This window comes from Lissotriton helveticus, chromosome 12, assembly GCF_964261635.1.
Source record: "Lissotriton helveticus chromosome 12, aLisHel1.1, whole genome shotgun sequence".
Taxonomy (NCBI): Eukaryota; Metazoa; Chordata; class Amphibia; order Caudata; family Salamandridae; genus Lissotriton; species Lissotriton helveticus.
In genome coordinates this window covers 95,928,597-95,942,866 of record NC_136073.1, presented here as the reverse complement: position 1 = coordinate 95,942,866, position 14,270 = coordinate 95,928,597, and the positions used below count along the sequence as shown (strand labels likewise).

Here is a 14,270-nt window from a genome sequence, read left to right as displayed (position 1 = left end):
ACTCAGGGGAAGAGAAGAGCTCGGGTCGCCCTCTTTTATGCAGACTGGTTTTGATATATGTCAGCCAAGGGATTTTGTTAACATTTTCCAGCAGGAGACAATCTTTCAAGATGATGTGGTTCAGGGAAATTTCCTGGTCTAGCCAGGTCTTCAACCAACAGGTTAGAGGGGCTATTTTTATTATATCAGAAACGTGCCTCCCCCCCAGCTCAGTATGAATGGTATAAGTAGGTGTGGACTGCGGCACTGTTTCAAATTCAGCACACAAGCTTACAGATGCAAATAGCAGGTGTGGTTGACTTTTGCAAAATATTACCTTATCCTATCTACTGTACTTTTCAAACTTTTTTTAATAACCGATCAAAAACATGCTTCTTCAAAGTAACATGCATCCTATTTTTGAGTGGACAATGTTGATGAACAGCCAATCAGTTATCGTTTTTCTCAAAAACAGCATGTTCGCCACCACTTTAGAAACCTCTCATTCTACCAACTGACTACCTCAGCTACATACATCTTTTCATTCCTTGCAGACATCCCTTGAAAACGCTTACAGTATGGATTGTATGGCACTGCTATGTTTTCTTTGGTAAAACCTTTTTGCATCTACAACCTGACCTCATGATTGTGCATTATGGTGGCAATGACCTAGGCACATTGACTGGAGTAGGGCTGGAAATCCTAATGAAGGATTCCTTTGCACAATTGATGTTGCTTTTGCCTCAAACTGTCTTTGTATACTCTAATATATGCCAAAGACAGAAATGGAAGTGGTCAAATCAATTCTGTCCACATATTAAAAAGAGCTAGAAAGAATGTCAATAAAGCTCTTTCTGCTAACCTCAGAGACCATAGGATGGGCTTCATCTATAACAACAATCTATGTTTTGATATGCTTTATATCTACAGAAGTGATGGAGTTCATTTCACAGATGAAGCAAATAGAGTGTTTCTCAACAACCTTAAGCTATGCATCCGCACTTACATGTAGCTCCAACGAAAGTCATAATGAGCTCTTTTTAGAGCCACCATATAATGTAACGTTGAATCTTATTTGTTTTCAACATATATACTCTTTTTAAATATTTTCCAGATTTATAAAGCTATAGCAAATTTGCAAAACAAAAGCACAAATTCAATGTACTACAACACAATACACTTTTCAAATGTAACTTTTATTTTAAATGTTGTGATTGATATCTTCAATCTCACTAGCTCTATAAAAAAAAAGTTCACAACACTACATTCTGAACTATATACTATAATTTTTTTTATTTAAGATGGATCCGTGAATCTACCGCAACATTACATGGGGGGGTGCCGCACTGAGAGCCGTGATAGGGTTGCGAATCCTACCATGAGAGAAAAAAATAAATAATTACTGCCCCCCACTACCAGTGCCCAATATCTGCCCTTTAAAAAAAAACAATTAAAAAAATAAGGGAGGGGGGCTGCTTGCCCCCCTCCTCCCAGTCCAGTTTTGACACCAGGGACCCCATCTCCAGGGCTTGGCCAATCCTTTAAAAAAAGAAAAAGAATAGGGGGGCCTGCGCGCCCCCCCTACCTGGGTCATTTGTGGCCCCGGGGACCCCCTCTCTGGGGCCTGGCCATGACATTGGGGACCGTGGGGAGAGCTCAAATACCCCCACAGTCCCTGCTGGCTCGTCACCTCCTCCGGGAGCCAGCATTGCTTCTGGGCAAAGGGAGCCGCAAACATGCAGCTCCCTTTGGCCAAAAGCAAATCTTTCCTGCTCTCGCTTCCATGAAGCGAAGTTGAGTTTGCTATGGCATGGTGGGAGCAGTGCTCCCACCATGCCATAGCAAACTGCAATGTCCTGGGTGTGCACCCGGGACATAACTGGAGCCGGCAGTGGGGGGCTGGCAGTCCCCAGGGCCAAGGAGGGCTTCTGGAGGGGGGCCGTGCGGCTACTCACAATAGGTTTAAAGCCCTGGGGAGTTGGTGGTCCTCGGAGCCGGGGTCCGCAAAGGACCCCGGCACTGAATTAATGTATGGCCCGGCGAGGTGGTGGCCCCCGGGGCAGCATGTGGGGGCAGGAGCCCCCATACTTTTTTTTTTAAAGCCCCAGGGAGGTGCCTGTCCACACAGGGCCCCCGCATCATGATTAAACATTGCCCCAGGGACCTGGCCCACCCGGGGGCTTCAAGAAAGAGAAGCACAGGAGACCGCGCTTCATTTAAAAAAAAAAAAACGTTGGCAGGATTTTCAGCCCTACGCATATTCTGCCAAATGCATTATTTTAAAAAACTGATTTTTTTAGCGCTCTAGGTCCTTGTGGGGCCCCCTGAGCAGGCCTATGGGGTCAGAGTGTTTCTACCCAGACCTCTTTTCTTGATTTTTCACCTTTATTCTTGTGACTCAGTTGAACTGAGTCACAAGATGTCTGCAAACACTTCTTGGTTGGAACTGTTGCAAGCCAGTCAGGCTTGAGATCGGCAAGGTTTGTGGAGCCTTTGCGGCCACCAGATACTAATATTTGTAAATATATGATTTCTTAGGAACTACTGAGCGGATTTACACCATTTAACTAAAAGAGTGCACTCTGGACCAAGAGCTACCTTTCTGACAAACTTGCTGTAATTCTGTTCAGCAGTTCGGGCTATAGCTGTGTCAACAGTTTCCTAGGGAAATTAGCATGGAGAAAATGCGTTTTGGGACCCCCTTTTTTCTCGGCCCCCACTTAACGAATCACCCCGAAACTCTCAAGACAGGAGGTGACCTGAGCTTGTTCAAACGGCGCCAAAGATATTGGCAAAAGAAAAAAAGCTTTTTGAATAAAAACAAGGTCATAACGATAACTACCTTCTGGTGACCGCCAGTAGGTCATCTATATATATATTACTGGCGGTCGGCAGTAGGTAGTTATAGTTAGGACCTACTTTCCATAGAAAATCCACAACATTCTATTTGGAATAACTTTGCCACTGGTGGACGAATCTTTGTAAATTTCTCCAAGAAAAGGGCCTGCTCTAGTCCGCTCCTTCCCTTAAAGTTTGGGAGTGATTCGTTAAGTGGTGGCAGAGAAATAAGGGGGGTCCCAAAACATGTTTTCCCAATGCAATTTTCCATAGGGACCTTTAGCCAGGGCTGCAGCCCGAACGGCTGAACGGAATTACACCAAATTTGGCAGAGAGGTAGAGTTCAGTTCGCAGATTGTGAGTTTTGTTAAATGTTGTAAATTCGTTCAGTAGTTCCTGAGGAAATCAAAAGTAAAATCATAGTGATATCTAGAGACTAAGTACTGCACGCGTACGGAAATCTTTACAATTACGAGCACTAGCTGCCTTCTGATTGGATGTCAACTGTCTGTCAACACTCCAAATCAGGAAGTGTTGGCAGCCATCTTGTGCCATGGTAGCACCGAGCCATAACACATATGCAGCTGTGGCCACCTCTGATACTGGCGCGTTCAATAATGCACTGTGCAGGCATGATTACACACAGTTGGAGAACATTCATATTCTGACAGTTTGAGCAGAACTCAATGTGATCCACTACTGCTGAGTACAAGAGGTATGGGTCCGCCCATGTTATAAACTAACGTGCTAGGTATGGAGGGTGAAATCTAGGTATAATTTAAATCTGTTTCCCTTTAGCATTATAAGATGCTTTCTCCCTTTGTATTTTATGGAATAGTAACAATGCTGACAACCTTGTTTCTGATAATATGTTTTCTTGTATTATCTAAGGTACTGTGCATGAGATTACCGCGTTAGAAATAAACATTTCAAACTTGCACGTGTCTTTATTTACTCCTTGTTTTGGACTGGTGTAAGACTATAACGAAAGAGTGCTCTTGTTATCCACCTTACTTGAGGTAATCTAAGTCGCATGTTCTGGGTTGACTAGTCATTGGTGTTTTTACTATAGGATGAAGAACCAATGAGTCACTGATTGTTAGTCTGTTAGGGGGTTTGGGTACTAAGGTGGGTTTTGGAACACCGTAATTCACTGAGGTCCTAAGTCTTTATGCACAGTTCTGTGTAGGAGCAGGATCCCTGCAACAGTAGTTACAACAAAAAGGCTCGATAAAGGGCTTTGAGTTTGAATCAGATTATGAAATTAAAGAATAATTGATAACCCCAGCCAATAAAGGGAGCAAGTGTGCAAATTTCACTGTGCCTTCGGCCGGGGTAGTTGTTACAATAAAAAGGCTTGATAAAGGCCTGCACTTTCAATAGGAATATGAAATAGAAGAATAGTTGATAATCACAGCTAAGAAATGCAGCCATTAGTTGTGTGTATGGGTGGATAATGTGTTGATTGAGTGGAAGATGAAAATGGTGAAAAATAAAAAAGGCTGGAGACACGCAAACTACCCACTGCCTTGTCAGTGAAGTGGATCTTTGGATGTCCAGCTCATTACACAGATAGGGTGTTGGATTCCGCAGTGGGAGCAAGAGAAATGAGTACCACATCTAAGGAAGCAAGCTAGTGCACAAAGTACACACAGTGTGTGGTAGAAAGGATGCAAGAAAGGACTCAAGTGTGCAAATTACCCACTGCCATTCATGGGTAGTAGTTACCAAGAAGGCTGAATAAAGGGCCTGCACTTTGAATTTGAATTAAAGAAGAATAATTGATAACCCCAGCCAAGAAAGGCAGCAAGTAGGTTTGTGTATGTGTGGATGATGTGTTGATTGAGCGGAAGATGAATAATGTGGAAAATAAGAAAGGCTGCAGACATGCAAACTTTCCACTTCTTCGTAAGGGAAGTGGGTGTTTAGTTTTCCAGTGCATATATATGTATATTCACTGAAAAAAATATAGGTTTCACACACAATATAATTAAGAATTAACATTTAAAAAACCTTGCAAACTCACTGAAAAAAACATAGGTTTCAGCCACGTTATAGTTAGGAATTAGCATTTAAAAAACCTTTGAAATTCACAGAAAAAAACATAGGTTTCACACACGTTATAGTTAGGAATTAGCATTTAAAAAACCTTGGAAATTCACTGGAAAAACCATAGGTTTCACACATGTTATAGTTAGCTGGACATGTCACTCATACAAAACCTTTGAAATTTCCCCGTTATAGTTAGTTCAGCTAACTATAACTCGCGCGCCCGCAATGCACTGCTGATGACCTCACATATTACATCAATCATGACATGGTCAGTGACATCACTCATGACATCACTGATGACATCTCAAATGACATCACTAATGACATCATCCAGTAATTGTGCGTCTTTCTGAAAAATAAATATTTGTTATACATTAGTATCTAAAGGTCAATGGAAGAATAAAAGGGTAAATAAGTGTGTAAATGGATTGTTTTTTTCTAAGAATGATTACAAAACTGACTTATTAAGTGTAAATTAGAGAATACATGTATTAGCAAGAAATGTTTAAATATGTAAATATCTGTATTTGTGTCTCACTTTGTCTATAAGTGGCTGCATGGGTTGGTGAGTAGCTACATAAGTATCAATATGGGATATTAGTTGGTTTCTTGATTGGTTGATTGATTTCAGCTTTTATATAGCACGTACTGTCACCCTACGGGTATCCTGGCGCTTCAGACTAAAATAACTAACTATGACCAGAGTAGAGGCGGGTCGCAGCAGAAGGGGAGAGGAGCAGGAACCTAAATCATGGGATAAATACTAATTCCTAAATATAACGTGTGTGAAACCTATGGTTTTTTCAGTGAATTTCAAAGGTTTTTTAAATGCTAATTCCTAACTATAACGTGGCTGAAACCTATGTTTTTTCAGTGAATATATATATATATATATATATATATATATATATATATATTACCTACTGGCGGTCGCCAGTAGGTATATATAGTTAGGATTTTTTCTCTATGGGTTTTTTGAAAATTCTATGTCTAATAACTTTGGCGTTTGTGGACGGAATTGGCTGAAATTTTCTGGAAAATGGAACATTTTGTTTCTGAGCAGCCACTGGAAATTTGGGGGGAGTTGGTCCAGGGGGGGCCGAGAAAAAAGGGGGGTCCCAAAACGTGTTTTTAACATTGAGTTTTCCATAGGGCGGTTGGCCTCACTTTTAGCCCGAACGGCTGAATGGATTTGCACGAAACTTGGCAAAATTGTAGGGACTGGTAGCCCGATGTGCCTTTTGTAGGTCTCAATATATGTGCTCCAGTGGATTTTGAGAAATTAACGTTTAAAAAAAGATATATATCTGTAACAGCGGACCGGGCAGCGTCCCAGGACGCGTACTTTTCGCGCAACGGAGCTTTGTGAAGCGAAGCTGATTGGTTCTCCGGCGTCTGTCAACATTCCAAACAGTCCGTAGCGGCCGCCATCTTGTCTCTCGGTAGGATCGAGAGACAAGAGGAGGCGAAAGCGAAGGGGCAAATGACCATAAGGGGGAATAGTAGATCCTCGCTGACCCCCTAGGTTTGATGTGGAGGTTTTAAAAGGGCCCCGCGGGGCAAAAAAAAATAATAATAATAATAATCGAACGGCTGAATGGATTTGCACGAAACTTGGTAAAATATTAGGGACTGGTAGCCCGATGTGCCTTTGCTAGGTCTCAATATATGTGCTCCAGTGGATTTTGAGAAATTAACGTTCAAAAAAAGATATATATCTGTAACAGCGCTCCGCTTCGCGTACTTTTCGCGTTACGGAGCTTTGCGAAGCTGATTGGTTCTCCGGCGTCTGTCAACATTCCAAACAGTCCGTAGCGGCCGCCATCTTGTCTCTCGGTAGGATTGAGAGACAAGAGGAGGCCAAAGCGAAGGGGGAAATGACCATAAGGGGGCATAGTAGATCCTTCCTGACCTCTTAGGTTTGATGTACCATTTTGCCAAGTTTGGTGTAATTCCGTTCAGCCATTCAGGCTGTAGACGTATGTAAATGTCCTATGGAAAATTGCATGGGGAAAACACATTTGAAAGTGTTGAAATTTAGAACCAATTAAAATGTTACTTTGGTTTTGTATTTGTGTGTGATGAAAGTTAATTGGTTATGTATATATGTCAAATGAGAGGAAACCACAGCCATTTTGTGATACTACTGTCTGAGGTACATTTGTGAGGAATTTTTGGTGGTGAATTTCTGGTGTTTGATTTACACAGTACTAACACTTCTGCTACTTTTAAAAAGGTGAGTTGTTAATTTGTAAGGGGAACTATGTTGTACACTTGAAGATAATTTGAAAAATGTTTTCTGTTATTTATTTGCAGTCCTTCTGTTATACTAAATACTTGATAAAGTTAGTTTTATATTATGTATTACTAAAAACGATAAATGAAAGTGATTATTTTTTTCTGCAATTTACAGCAAGCAATTTCAAAATAAAATGGCTCACAATGAAGAGACCGTGGCAATTTCTTTTGAATTGTCCAACACATTGATTGAAATTGAGAGCACCAATAATGAAATATTGTCACAAGGAGGACATGACTTGTATGATTCCATTAGATTGATTGAAATGGACAGCACCAAGAATGAAATATTGTCACAAGGAGATGACTTGAATGATTCCACTACATTGATTGAAATTGAGAGCACCAATAATGAAATATTGTCACAAGGAGGAGATGGCTTGTATGATTCCATTAGATTGATTGAAATGGACAGCACCAATAATGAAATATTGTCACAAGGAGGAGATGACTTGAATGATTCCACTACATTGATTGAAATTGAGAGCACCAATAATGAAATATTGTCACGAGGAGATGACTTGAATGATTCCACTACATTGATTGAAATTGACAGCACCAATAATGAAATATTGTCACAAGGAGGAGATGACTTGAATGATTTTTTTGATCAATCTCTTGATGGCGAATTTATCGAGTGTTTGGAGACCATAGAGTTACAAGAATCATCATTGGAGACTTTTAATGAGGACATTGCTGATGAGGACATGTTACTAGTTCTTTCAAATTTAGAAAATTCTGAAGAATAAATTTATATTTAGAAATCAAAAATTGTTTGAGACATTATTCATTTTTATTTTTAATTTATGAGGTTGTAGCGAAGTGATTGTAGTATAAAATGAGACTTATAGTATAGAGTGCAACATTTTTATGTTACATGGTAAGTTTACTCATATTTACTTCCCTTCTGCCACTATATTATCTCCAATGTGTATTTGACATGTCTTCTTCATCTCCGGCCTCCTTTCTCTCACTGTGTGTTTCCGATGCATCTTATCGCTGGTATTTTGTGTAATTACAGAAGAGAGTAAAATAAAATAGTTCGGAACGTGAAAAGGGGGCAAAGTAGAGTACTCCTCACCCCCTAGGCCTTTTTAGGCGGTCCCAAAAGGATCAGTTTCTGCTTTCCTGAGAGATTATGGTATGAGTTCCATATACCACAATAACTTGCATTACAACATGCAAGATATCTATCTCCTATTACCAACTTTTGGAGATATTCGCGCTAAGCGCGAATATCTCCAAAAAGTAACACCTGCCCTGAGCAGTTCTTAGCCATGTTATCCAATGCGAGGTGGATAACATGGCTAAGAGCATTAGCTCGGTAATGCATGAATATCGCTGAGTTTTTAGCGATATTCATGCATTGCGGCCGTTTATTATCGCATTTGTGATAAACCTTGATAATAGCAAGGTTTATCTTCGATAATTTCTGACGATGCTTAGCGGTAAAAAATTCGTTGGTAAGCATCGTTAGCGATAAATATCGCTTAACTTTGGTAATATGCCCCAACGTCTGTTAACGTTCGATTCGAAGGAAATGAGGAAGTGTTGAAAAACATTGTCTGCGCCATCTTGCCTTTTTTGAAATGCCACACTTTTGTCGTGCACGGCAGCCATTTTAGATGTCTTGACCAGACCCACTCTCTGCACGCTGTCGATTCGTAGCATGGCTCCTCACCCTCGCAAGCATCTTCCCCAGGCACTGGTCACCCCCGCTCTCTGTCTTATGCATGGGCAATAAACCTCCCCCCATCTGCGCTGCTCTTCCCTGAGAATCACACTGTGCCCGCCCGACACCTCCCTTTCGCCCTATTCACTACCGCACCCTCTGACACTCCTCTTCCTCTGTGTCCGATTGTCCAGGCCGGTCCTAGGCTATCAGCTAGCCCTGCAGATGTAGTTTATGGCCCCAGCTGTAAAGAATCACCCCTCTTCAAAGGAGTTATAGTAGATCAAGGCCCACACCCGATGAGATCCGTCACACCACACGTGTTCCTACTATCTGAAAACTATCCTGTATTGTGATTGGGGAGGGGACCGAGCCTGAAGCGGAAGATTCCAGGAATGACTCTTTGTACATCAAAGTTTTTACAATTATGTGTCACATAAAAAATATATAGCACTCCAACAAAGTAGTAGGAATATAAAACTTTAATAACATATAAATATATACAACAAAACAAAAACAGTAAAAACATTTAAACAACGAAGAGACCGTGGCAATTTCTTTTGAATTATCCAATAGATTTATTGAAATTGACAGCACCAATAATGAAATATTCTTGTCAGTAGCGGTCTGTTGTGCGAATAGTTCCAAGGCAGCAGAACGCGCTGAAATCTAGATGGCACGAAAGTGATGTCTAGCAAGTTGCCGCCCAGCAAATAACGGCGTGGGGCGCCGCGGGGGTGAGTGAGTCCAGTAGGCACCACAGCTATTCTTACCGGCATTGCAGAATTACTGCTGGGGACAATGCCTGTGCTGGAGCAGGGTCACAGCAGAAACAAAAAGGATTCTGTTGAAGATGTTGTTGGTTTTCAATTTGAAAACAGTTCTGGTGTCAACTGCTATGCTAATGTAGTGGTTAATGTTTTGTTTTCTCTAGAAAATGTAAAAGAGGGGGAGGCAGTCCAAAGTTCCGTTAAAAGGGCAAAGGAAAGGATCGGTGGTTTGAACTATCAGTCAAAAAGGGGAGGGGGTGCAACAATTTTTCCTACCGGGTCACCCTGTGCTTTCACCGGAAGTGAGGTCTGCAGGATTCTAGTAATTCAAAGTGAGGCTGGCGCCGACGTCCCACGGATACAGTTTCGTCACTCCACGGGTGATCATGGCAGTCATTCCCCATCGGGGGTCGGAGACTCCCGCGGCTCCTCTAGAATCTTCAAGGTCGTGGAGGACTACGGTGGTGGAGTCAACCAGTGACCGGGCCATTTCTTTATGCTGGGCCCGCTCTTGCCAGGTCGACCGCCATTTTGAGAGTTCGGTAGCTACTGGCGATCGCGGGGTCAAATGAGCGGACGGGCTCCACCCTGCCGGGCGAGACGTTGCAGCATGGCCACAGTGGAAGAACTCTTTTCCGGGCGCCTGGAGCGCTGAGGGTGCAGCTGGGAAGCCTCCACTGGGGAGGCGGGAGAGGCCTGTTCGCACCGTCTCTCCCTCCCAGTGCACCCCACGGCGTCTCGCTTGAGATTTGTTATGGCCGGACCAGGCGATGAGGACGAGGGGGGGGGGTCGGAGGCATGTGCAAGACATCCCCCCCCAGGGTTGTTGCAGCAATTATACAAGAAAGAAGAAGTGTCCCGTCCGTCTTCGGGCCGGGCTTCCGGTAGATGTCGGCCGGACGCCCCTGGCTCTGGCCCCATGAACGGGTTTCTTGGTTTATCGGCTGCAGCCGGATTCCGTCGGCCTCGGCCCCCCGACCGTTGGTGGCCGGACCGGAAGAGCATGTGGCGGGACTACCTGCAACTCTCAAGGGCCACCGCGGCCGGACTGGGAGAGAGAGGGGAGGGTCGAGGAGACATTCCCCCCCCCTGCAACTGTTCAGCGTTGTAAAGGCAATCCCCTGGCCGGGTCCCGTTGGTCTCGGCCTCTCCTCCGGCTACACCCTACGTTAGGATCTCCTGGCCGAGGCGTGGCAGCAGGACCTGCCTTATATGGGCTGCTCCCGGCTGGGCGTAGCCGGAACCCTGCCCCACCTTGGAAGTTTCCAGAGTGGGGGCGGATGTTCTACTGACTTGCATTTTCCCTAGTCTATCGATTTTTTTGGCGTGGCAGGCGGTGGGACAGCGAGGGGTGATTTGGTTTCTCTTACTGTTTTTCTGGTCTCTCACCACTGGCATATTTTAACGTTTTCTTGTTTCTAGGACATTAATAGGTTTTATCATTACGTTATGTTATCGTTTCTTTGTTCGTTGTTTAATAAAAGTTCATGTTCATCAGTGGCCTACTGATTTTCGTTTTCCTATTCTTTTCTTTCCAGGTTGTTTCATGCTAAAGTTTCTGTTAACAGGATACAGTGATCACTTCGTTATTATTGCATATGTCCTTTTCACTAGGGGTGCTCTCTGGTCGGGCCAGATGACGTATGTCTAGTAAATGGTCCGGGTGAAACAGGTGCATCAATCAGTGGGGAGTAGATAGGCATGACAGATTACAACGGGGGAGAAAGGTCCGCATTACGTACCCTTTCACTACTTGCAAAGATTTTCCTACGTTTATTTGCAAACAGGGAATACCTCCAAAAAGAACTAATTCCCAAACAGTCAATGTTCGGACAATCAATCAATCAATGAGGAATGAAATAGGTACGACGTGTTAAAGGCTTGCGTTACCTACCCTTCACTATCTGCAAAGGGAGAGAGAATATTCCTATTCTTCCTCGTTTGCAGGCAGAGAAGATCCTTAAGAGAACCAACTTCGAACAATTCAATGCTCGATTCAAACAATCAACAAGGGGTACTGTGAACACAAATGAACGCCGCTTATGTACATACGCATTGCTATTTTCAACAGGTTGTTCCTAATGTTTCTATTTTAGCGAGGTCAAAAAGAGATCCCATTAGTGGCCTACTGATTTTGCTCGATTCCTTTTGTTTTTTTACACGGTTTTTCGCTATCTGCAAAGACTAAACAGAGTATTTTGACTCTGTGCTTGTTTGTAAATAGAGAATGAACCAAAGAGAACAATCAATCAAATGGAGAGAGAAGCAGGCACGACGGATTACAAAGGGGGCAAAGGGCTGCGTTAACTACCCTTCACTATCTGCAAAGAGAGAGTACTCCTAATAGAAATGAGGGGTGGGGGGCAGCATTCAAAGCAGATCAGTGTGCATAAACACGAAAATGTTTTTACTTACCACGTACTTGACATTCGACAGCTTATGATATTTGCTATTAAAAAACCATTGAAATTCACTGAAAAAACCATAGGTTATAGACCATATATAGTTAGGAATTAGCATTTACAAAACCTTGAAAATTCACTGAAAAAACCATAGGTTATAGACCATATATAGTTAGGAATTAGCATTTAAAAAACCTTATTTTACTCACACAAAACCATTGAAATTCCATATATAGTTAGTTGCACTAACTATATATCGCGCACCCGCAATCCACTGCTGATGATGTCACATATTACATCATTCATGACATGGTCAGTGACATCACTGATGACATCACTGATGACATCTCAAATGACATCACTGATGACATCACTGATGACATCTCAAATGACATCACTGATGACATCATGACACACCAATACCAGTTACTACATACGCACTCACTGATTCCTACGTCTACACACACATTCACTCATTCACCCATACAATCACTCATACATACAGTCACTTATTATTACAACACTATCATATGCACTCATACACCTATGCAGACAGTCACACACTGCCACTCATCCATGGAGTTACTCACACACCAAGTCAGTCCTGTAAAGAATCAATCACACTTCCATTTCTTCATCTATACAGTTAAACACAGAACACCATACTTCAGTGACATCACTGATGACATCACTAATGACATCTGAAATGACATCACTGATGACATCTCAAATGACATCACTGATGACATCATGACACACCAATACCAGTTACTACATACGCACTCACTGATTCCTACGTCTACACACACATTCACTCATTCACCCATACAATCACTCATACATACAGCCACTCATTATTACAACACTATCATATGCACTCATACACCTAGTCAGTCCTGTGAAGAATCAATCACACTTCGATTTCCTCATCTATAGTTAAACACAGAACACCATACTTTTCACACATATACTAACACATACTTACTCTCTTATACAATCACTGATACAAGTACACATTGATATGCACAGAGTCACACACCTCCCAGTCAGCCACACACACACTCAGTCTTCCATACATCCAGTCATTCTTCAATATGTAAAACGTATTTAAACTTTACAAAAACACACAGACACTAGATGATGTCATCAGTGATGTCACTGACCATGTCATGAATGATGTAATATGTGACATCATCAGCAGTGGATTGCGGGTGCGCGATATATAGTTAGTGCAACTAACTATATATGGAATTTCAATGGTTTTGTGTGAGTAAAATAAGGTTTTTTAAATGCTAATTCCTAACTATATATGGTCTATAACCTATGGTTTTTTCAGTGAATATATATATATATATATATCCCTTGATGTAGTGATTTAGTGTTAAAGTTAAATTAGGCCTTCATCAAGACTGACCACTTTCCAGTAGGTCTGTCCAGATAAATCTGCCAAAATGTATGGGGGCAAATGGGAGATAATTACCAGGGTATGCACATTTTTGTCTGGCAATCATCCAATCTGAAGGTCAAGTTCCTTTATTGGGAACAAACTCATACACAGGAGTTATTTGTTACAACCAATAAAATAGGACCCAGAGGAGTTAGATTTTAATGGATCCAACTAATATCGTTCAACACATGGGCTACTCATAATGATGTTTATGTCTTGGAAGCACGCTAGTGTATTGCCATGAATCATCTTAAAAAAATAAACGTATAGCACTTGGACAAATCGGATACTTTGCGTCATGTTTCTTTAGGCCACAAACATGCCTAATATTATGTTTTGAACTTCTTGGAGGCTATCAAAAGATTTTTAGTGGTGAAAACTTCATTACAGTAATGTATCAAGAAAGTCCTGTCGATTGCATATACTTGACACATCATCCCTTTTTTTCAATATTGCCACTTTTTTCAATGCAGAAACTTAAGGTTCATGATCACAAATGACACTAATAACTATCCCAACTGATTAGAGGGAGGGGTCTTGCCGTGGAGCTTTGAAATCTGTCTATAGAAGTGTGACTAGAGTTGCACTAGAATCTTAGCAGTACCTTAATGTGCCTTGTGGTGACAGTCAAAAAACTAAACACCAAGCCACCCAAAAACATCATTCCATCAGTGGATGGCCAAAGCTTGGGCCCTGTAGCTAGTTATTCCAATTCATGCATGTACAACATGCTAAAGTGTGAAAAAAGAGTAGGTTGGGGAAGAAAATTGACTGGCTATTGCAAGAAAATCATCTAAGATCCTGTACTTCAT

At 42.0% G+C, this 14,270-nt stretch overlaps 1 protein-coding gene across 1 annotated transcript in view; it reads left to right on the top strand.

The window, feature by feature from the left end:
• Positions 1 to 14,270, top strand: part of LOC144797934 (extracellular calcium-sensing receptor-like) — an 82,582-nt gene that overhangs the window by 53,146 nt on the left and 15,166 nt on the right. The window lies entirely within an intron of this gene.